Source organism: Pteropus alecto, unplaced genomic scaffold (genome assembly GCF_000325575.1).
Source record: "Pteropus alecto unplaced genomic scaffold, ASM32557v1 scaffold121, whole genome shotgun sequence".
Lineage (NCBI taxonomy): Eukaryota > Metazoa > Chordata > Mammalia > Chiroptera > Pteropodidae > Pteropus > Pteropus alecto.
Genome location: NW_006434369.1, coordinates 14241291 through 14250216, shown reverse-complemented (window position 1 = coordinate 14250216; position 8926 = coordinate 14241291). Strand labels below are relative to the sequence as shown.

The 8926-nt window shown below is 35.9% G+C and overlaps 1 pseudogene; it reads left to right on the top strand.

The window, feature by feature from the left end:
- The first annotated feature begins 8403 nt into the window (after positions 1-8403).
- Positions 8404-8519, top strand: LOC112477701 (annotated as a pseudogene).
- Positions 8520-8926: the final 407 nt, after the last annotated feature.

The window sequence follows — 8926 nt, the reverse complement described above, 5'->3', positions numbered from 1 at the left end:
CAGCAGCAGCTTCTATCTTCTCTTCATGGCAACATGTGTGTTTGCTTTTGTGGGCCTTGTTCATGAGCTCCTATTGCACATCTCAGAATTCATTGGACTCAAATACCCCTTTGCAAAGATGCTGAACTGCCAAAAGCATGTTACAGGCTGTGCCTCTTTGAAGAACCAGCTTGAACTGATTGTTCTTAAGCTCTTCACATAAATTACAGAACATGAGGCCCACAGCTTTGCCCAAAGTTGTCAACAGGTTTTAATTGTCTCTGCTTTTCCGTACACACAGATGGCTTCGTTAAGCTGCTCTGAGCAGACCTCTGCTGTCTACTCTAAGAAAAATCAGACACAACAAATGGAACCCCGTTCAAAATAAAAAATTATAATAAAATAAATTTCAAAGTAACCATTGTTATTTTTCAAGCAGGTAAATACTGTATAAAGGAAAATAGTGAAAGTGACAGAACAGATATAGAGGCAAAGTAAAAAATAAAAAAAAATAATAAAAATGTGGATGTTTGAAGGCAGGTGCGGAAACTATTAAGTAAGTAGAAACATTTGGAAAAGGCAGGAAAGCCTTTTTATTAACAGCATCTATAATGAGACCTCAATTTGAAGTTTTTTTTTTCCCCCAAATTCATTTAGAGAAGTTACAAGTGACCCAGTAATGCCACTACAGGAATCTCTCCATCAGAAATGAGAAAAGTATGTATAGTTATGAAAAATTTTTACAATATAATTTATACTAGAAAAAAATAAAGAACAAACTAGTTAAGTATAGTTTATCTACATGAAAAAAACACCATATATTCATTGAAGTCAATGATATGGCCTATATTTAATGACATAAGATGACTGTGGCTTTTTAAGTGAGAAAAATAGAATATCCAAAAATGTTTAAATCTATTTACACAATACCTACCTATATGTTCCTCTATGCACAGAGGGAAGTCTGATAGTATATTTGTCAAAATTTCAACCATACTTAGATCTTAGGAATGGGTTTTAGAATTATTTTCATTGTCTTTATTTTATCAATCTCTGTTGTCTGAGTTTCTTCCTCTTTAAGAAAACATTATCCTTAGAATTAGAAAAAAAATCGATTATGCAATTTTCATTTTAAAAAAGCAAAAATAAATCATGAGATGACCAAGAATCTATAGGATACTGCCTATCTCAGCTGCTGCTGCTGATATAAAATTGAAGCCTCAGTGTGCCGTGCAGAGCAACCTCCATGTAGCAGTCCAGGACAGAGAAGAGAGGTCATGAGACAGAGACACTCTGCAGGTGACAGCACCCTCTGGTGAAGAGGACAACTGCCAAAACACAGCTCTGTGCACAGTGCCTGCTTCAGGAAGAAGCTCTTAATCAGTAGATACTAAGTAAAATATTTTACTTAGGGCAGTAATGACTGTTACACATATAAACTACCACATACTCATTTGAAAAGAGCAATGCATGATAGCATCAGCAAAGGAAAGAGGTACAAAGTTAAGCAATTTGGAGTTCAAATCCCTGCTCTAGATTTGTACTATGTGAATTTGCACAATTTCTTTAACTCTCTGGTGCTCAGATTTCTCATCTGAAAAATGAAAGATTATAAAACAAAGATAAAGAATGATAAGTGCATAGTTAAGTGGCTGGTATGTAGTAGGTTCTCAAAATATAGTTACTATTAGCATATATCCATAATATTAGCAACAAATTAGAAATACCCCTTGATTAGGAGGCAGAAGATCTGTGTTCTAATGCTGGTTGCAGTAATGACTGTTAGACATTTGACAGTATCCTGAACTCTGTTTCCTGATTGTATCTATCTCAATTCTGCACCAAGGCCAAAACAGGATGTTATATGAGGATGTACTAAGCACAAATGTAAAGATTGTTACTGAAATACTTATACATATCCTTTAACATAGGAACTAGCACAAAAAACATCAAATATATACTTATTTCTATTGTAGTCTTTTCTACTTGCCAGGAAAGAGGGTTATCAGTTCTGTGGAAGCCATCTTGAGATCAGGTCATCTTAGGAGATGTTTTCACAAAATGATTATTAACCACGGTCTCCAAAAAAAAAAACGTTTAAAAAAATAAGTAATACGTCCTCATGGCATAAAATTTGAAAGGTATCAAAAGGATACTATCAAAAGTAAGAGTTTCTCACTCTGGTCTCATCCAGTCTTCCAGGTTACCTTCTTTGAGGCAACCACTGCAACCAATTTCTTGTGTATCTCTTAGAAACATTATATATGTTAACATATACCCTATACATATATATACATGTGCATACACAGATGCACACAAACACAGGGATACATTTGTTTACCCAAACAGTAACATGATATACTCATTGTTTTATATACATTTTTAAAAATTAACATTGCATTTCTCATATCGATATATAAAGAGCTGTCCCATCTTTTTAATGACTATACAGTATTTCATAATATGGATAAGCCATTTCTATGCTCTACTGACAGGATTATAAATTGATTCTAATGCACAATGCTCTTGTGGACAGCCTTATATGTAAGTCATTTCACAAGTGTGAGTATATCTAAGATAAATAAACAGAAGGTCAGAAGATACAGGCATTTTATATTTTGTAAGGCATTGTTAAATTTACTCTACAGAGGTTACACCAAATTACATTTCCACCTGCAATGTAGGAGAGAACTGGTTTGTCTACTTTCTAGCTAATGCAGCACATAATAGGTAACAAAAAAAAATCATGTATTATAGTTTTAATTACTATTTTCCTTATTATAAATAAGCTTGAACATCATTTTGTTTGTTTGAGAAATATTGTATTTCCTTTCCTATGAACTGTCTTTTCACATCTTTTGGCTATTTTGCTGTTGCTTTGTTTTATTATTGACTTGAATTCATCAATCTTTTCTTTGATGTCTTTATTCTCAAGAAGACTTTCTCTATTTAAATTTTAAATCTTTTATATTTTTCTCTAATTCTTTTAATTTCCACTTTTTATTAACTATATTTTAATCAATCTGTAGATATACCTGTATCTAATACAGCAGATGGGAATCATTTTTTTCCCAGATAATTATCAAGGCTATCTAAAACCATTATCTCCATAGTCTCAATTTTCTCCTACTATATTTAAATTCCACTATATTATTTACTAAATTTCTGTATGTATTTGGGTGTGTTTCTGGACTTCCTATTTTGTTTTATTTATCTGTTTTCTAGCTATGCACCAACATCACGTTGTTTTAATTTTTATAGTTTTAGAATATATTTTGATATCTGATAGAGATAATTCTCTCTCCTCTCTCTCTCTCTCTCTCTCTCTCTCTCTCTCTCTCTTCTCTCTCTCTCTCTCTCTCTGTGTGTGTGTGTGTGTGTGTGTGTGTGTGTGTGTGTATTCCTGGCCATTCTTACTTATTTATTTTTTTCTACATAATGCTTACATCAATTTATCTTGTTAAAAGATTGCTGGAATTGCATTACATTTATGGATTAACTTGAGCGGAACTTTATGAAGTTTAGTTTTTCTACCCATGAAAAGATTATGTTCTTTTCTAGTAGAGTTTTTTTGAATGAAGGTAAACAAAAATCAATCTCTATGTACCAAGGATGCCAGAGTCCTAATACAAAGTTTTATTCAGAACCTGCAGGTCCATTTATCTGATTAAAACAAAATCTTGCTTTGGCTTATATGCTCTTTCCATTTTGTAGAAAAAAATACTCAATAACTTAAATAAGGCTTCTCTGAATGTCACATTTGCACACCAAAAATAGAAGTGAGACTAAATGAGTCACTCACATGTGGAGTGCATTCTATTTAATGTGTTGATCTCCAAATTAGTTTGATATGGTCGCCCAATTCAAAACACAGCTAAGTTCCATTTCCTCATCCAAAATACTACAAGATATATCACTCAACAAACCAACTAAAATTATCTCATTTGGAACCACTTAAGAAAATAAGCATTATTGATTAGCATTTGACAATTAACTTTGAAAGACATCAAATTTCTTTGACTACTAATGGTATTTGAAATGTTCATTATCAAATACTCTCATTATATAATTGTTACATTATCTAACAGTTTGATAACGTAATCTATAACCAACTGCCATCAACTTCTTAGGTAAAGAAGGAGACTTCCATTGATTATTAACTGATTTTTCTAAGGTCACGCTGAGAGTTCATTAATGAGCTTAGATTAAAAGAAGGAACTACTGCACGATCACAGAGTGAACTAGCTCACTCAGTGCTGGTCCAATAAACTGTTATTCCTGAAACAGTCCGTTAGTTCTGGGCTCATTTTTAAACAGCTGCTTGTTTATTAGCTGATTACCTCCTTCATGGGCTGTTCTAGAGTAGGCCTGAAACTAGCTAGCTCAAGCCCAGTAATTTTTCTCCTACTCTCATTACTAATCCACAGTCTCATATGGTAAGGAAAAAGGATGGCATGGTTAGAGTCAAATAGTTCTCCATTCAGTCTGAAGCCTGAGTCTGAACCCTATGAACTTGAACAAGTTATTGAGACACATATTTCTAATAATGTGGCTCATAGATCACAGGCACCAGAATCTTCTTGGTGTTTGTTTAAAATGTGCCTTCCTAGACCTCATCCCTAATGTACTGATCTAGAAAATGTCGGGCTGGTCATCTTCACTATTTAGCAAGCTTCCCAGGAGATTTTTGTGTAAACAAATTGCCCCAAATTTATTTACTCATCCATAAAATGGCATGCAGCCACCTTGTTCACAGGATATTTTTAAGGGTTTCAAATAATTATATATGCAAAGCACCTAAGTCACATAGAAGTGACAATAACATTAGTTGCCTTCTTTTTCCCTTTTCCTGTTCTATTAAATAGTAAGGATAAATGAAGATAAATATATCATCCTATTTTAAAGTTTTATTTTTTTCTTTGCCAGGAATGGATGAATCTACTATTATCTTCTTAGAACTAGATAAATCTTAGTTACCTAAAACTCGAGCTCAAAATATTTCTTGAAAATCATTTAATTGATGTTATAGATCTAAACTTACCAGATGGCCACATAGTTTTGAAATACTAATAGGCAACCATCCTCTACAATATATATTCTGGTTATCAGTTTACTACCTCTTGGCTCTAAATTTATACTTTATGAATTGATCTGGGAAAATGGATATGGTCCTCTTAAATAGTTTTCCTCTGCCAAATGACATAATGGAAACTTCGTCAGTAGAGGGCAGTAGAGAGACATTACAGAAGGAAAAAATTTGCTTCCTGGCCTGGTGCACTTGTTTGCTTATGTCCTGCGTATGTGGTTTCTCCAGCATCAGCTCCAACAGCATGGGTGGTTTCCCCAGTTCCCAGGTCTTGAAGGGTGGGTAGGTTTTCCATTACCAAATTTCTGCAGTGATTATAGCTCCCGCGTAGAAGACAGCACCTTCCCTCAGCACTCCCTTCAGAGTGCGATGCAAACTTCTATTTGGCCACAGTGGATTAATACAAACCAGATTTATCCTTCTACCTCAAAACAAACAAACAAACAAACAAAAAACTTAAAAAACTTGACAAAATATGAAACAAAGTTTTCAGTAACTGGATAACAGGCATCATAAGATAGTTATCTCTGAGAGAAGAGAGACAAATAAGGTGACTATCCAGATTAATACATATACAGGCCACAGTGCTGGGAGAGGTAACTCAAAGAGAGCTCAGTGGTTTCCCTGAATTGAAAAATAAAGTTCATTATTTGGTGAGGCCAAGGCGCTAAAATTCTCAGGGCAGAATATGAGAGAACAGAGATCTAAAATATGAGATCTAAACAGAGAAAAGTTAGAGAATTCCTCTTAAGTGCTTGATGTGTGTACACAAGTGAAGAAACTACTAGTGTCAGAGGGAAAAACACTGGAAAAAAGCAGGTGGAACAACCCCCAGGGACAGAAGTTGTTTGTATTCTACCATCTAGGTTAGAGTAGAAAGCCCCTGGCATTGAGTAGAGTCCTAAGCAGGGAATGACCTTGGTAGTGAAGCAAAGTGTAAAGGTGATTCTGGATCTGCTGTCTTAGCTATAATGAAACACCACAGATTGGTGGCTTAAATAACAGATACATATTTCTCACAGTTTGAAGACATTTCTTTTCTCACATGGCAGAGAAGAGAGAGCTCTGGTCTCTTCTTCCTATAAGGACACTAATCTCATTATGTAGGCCCCACCCTCACGACCTCATCTAAACCTAATTACCACCCAAGGGCCCCACCTCCACATACCACCACATTGGGGGTTTAAGTTTTCAATCTATGAATCTAGAGGGAACACAAACATCCAATATATAACACCTGCTTAACAAAATGTAAAATCAAGCCCCTCAAGGTTCAAGTAGTTTCCAAGTAAATTAACTGTATTTCAGAAAAGTGTAAAAATACTTAAATAACCCCTCCAAAACAAGCTGAGCACCAACAAACAAAATTCAAAATATCAAGCATTCAATGTAAAAACACTCAAACATTCAAAAAAGCAGGAAAATATAGGCCATAATTAGAAGAAAAACCAGTCCATAGAAACAGACCCAGAAATGACAATGATTGTATAATTAGTACATAAGGATGTTAAAATATCTATTATAAATGTATTCCATATGGTCATGAAGGTGGAGAAAAGCACAAGCATGATAAAGAAAAATATAAAAGCTTTTTAAAAAAAACTCAACTGAATTTTTAAAGATAAAAAAAAAACACTAGAGGAAATTAAGAGCAGATTAGACACAGTAGAAAAAAATATTAGTGAACATGAAGCCATAGCAATAGAAATTATCCACAATGCCGAAACAAACAAACAGAGCTTCTGTAAGATATGAGACAATTTCAAGCAATCCATCATATACATAATTGAAATCCCAGTAGGATATGAGAGAGATAGGGGAATAAAAAAAATGTGCAGAAATAATGACCTAAATGTTTCCTAATTCAATTTGAACTATAAACTCACATATCCAAAAAGCTAAACAAATGCCAAGCAGAAGAAACATGAAGAAAATCACACTAAGAAACATCATAATCGAATTGCTAGAAACTGGTACTAAAGGTTTAAAGGTTAGTCTCTTTCAATGGAGAAAGTATAGTCTTTCAACACATGGTACTAGAACAATAGAATATCCATATGTGAAATTGAACCTCAACCTACCTTGTACCGTATACAAAACTTGTGGAGTGGATCACAGACCTATATGTTAAACTTAAAACAACAAAAACTCTAGAAGAAAATATAGGAGAAAACATCTGTGACCTTAAATTGGTCAGAAATTTCTTAGACAAGATGCAAAAGGTATGAATAATATTTCAACGTTGAAAATTGGACTTCATCGGACTTCAATGTAAAGCTTTTTACTTTTCACAATACACTATGAAGAATTTTACAATTCCACTGACAGGGAGAAAATATTTACAAAATACATAAAGGACTTGAATCCTAAATATATAAAGAATTCTCTCACTAAAAAAATAAGAAAAAAGTTTTTAAAAGCAAAAGAGTTAACTCACACTTCTCCAAAGAAATAAAAATGGCAAATAAGCACATTAAAAGATCTCAATAAGTGGCCAGAAAAAAAAATGGTATAGAGGATAGAGGCTCTGTCTGGAGACCAAATCAAAGTTGTGACAGAAACAAGGAGTAGCAGTAAGAATAAAACACCTGGGATCTTGATAAACAAGCCATACAACTAGGGAAAAATCCAAGAAAACACCCTGCAACAGCAGAAGATAGGACAGGACAAAGATGAGGGGCTGCCCAGTCTCGAGTGGCTGAGGGAGACAGAGGCTGCAGCAGTGGTAGCGGCAGACACCTCTTAAAGGGGCTGTGTCTGCGAGCGGATTTTCAAGGTGACGAACCTGCTTCCTCTGAGCACCAGTGCCAATTTGGCTGCGCACAAGGGCCACCAGGGACTTACAGGGAGGTATTGTTGGAGTGAGGGCCTAGGAGAGACTCAATCTGTACAGAAGTGCTGGCGGTATCCATTGTTCCCTGTTGAGCCCTCCCCACTCCTAGTGCATGAACACAGCACCGCTATAGCCAAGGAGTCATCAAACTGGATAACTGAGGTCTCTTCTCTGAGAGGATTCCCTGAAACCCCGCCTCCCCCAACTCACGGCCCCGCCTAAGCCACATCCAGTTATATCCTCAGCAAGTCAGGTTCTCCTTGCTGAGCAGTGCCTAGATTCACACTGGAGCCAGCTGGCCTCAGTTTCTGGTGAGGCTTTTTGAGGCAACTATAAGCACAGCATCTGTGGATTGCTTGATGAATGTTAACAGGTGGCCCCAGAAGGGTAGAGGCTTGGGTTAAATTTGGCCTGCAGGATGTGGTTCCATAGTGTAGCAGTTAGCATGTCTGCTTTACACTCATGAAGGTCCTGGGTTTGTGCCCCAGTGGAGCCACGGTCCATGGTCTACAGCCATGCCACCCTGAACAAGCCTGATGTCTGATTTTGGAAGCTAAGCAGGGTTGAGCCTGGTTAGTACTTAGATGGGAGACCACATAGGAAGTCCAGGTGCTGTAGGCATAAATAATAAGAAATAAATAAATTTGGTCTGCGGCTGAACCCCTCACAGGACTGTGCCACTGGACAACTACTTCATAAATCCACACCAACAAGACCAGGAGACTTAAGAGCTTTGCTTAGTACATAGAAAGAGGCATGGAAAGGCAGCCAAAATGGAAAGACAAAGAAGCAGAAACCATATGAGAGAACAGAACAGAGGTCCAGATATAATGGAGTCAAGTAATCTAACAGATGCAGAGTTCAAACCACTGGTTACAAAGATGCTCAATGAACTTTTGGGAAGTGTAGATAAATTCAGCAAAGAGATACAAATCATAAAAATGGAAGTGGAAATTATAAAAAGGAACCAGTCAGAAATGAAGAACACATTACCTGAGATGAGAAGTAAATAAAGAAGAGGATCGAAC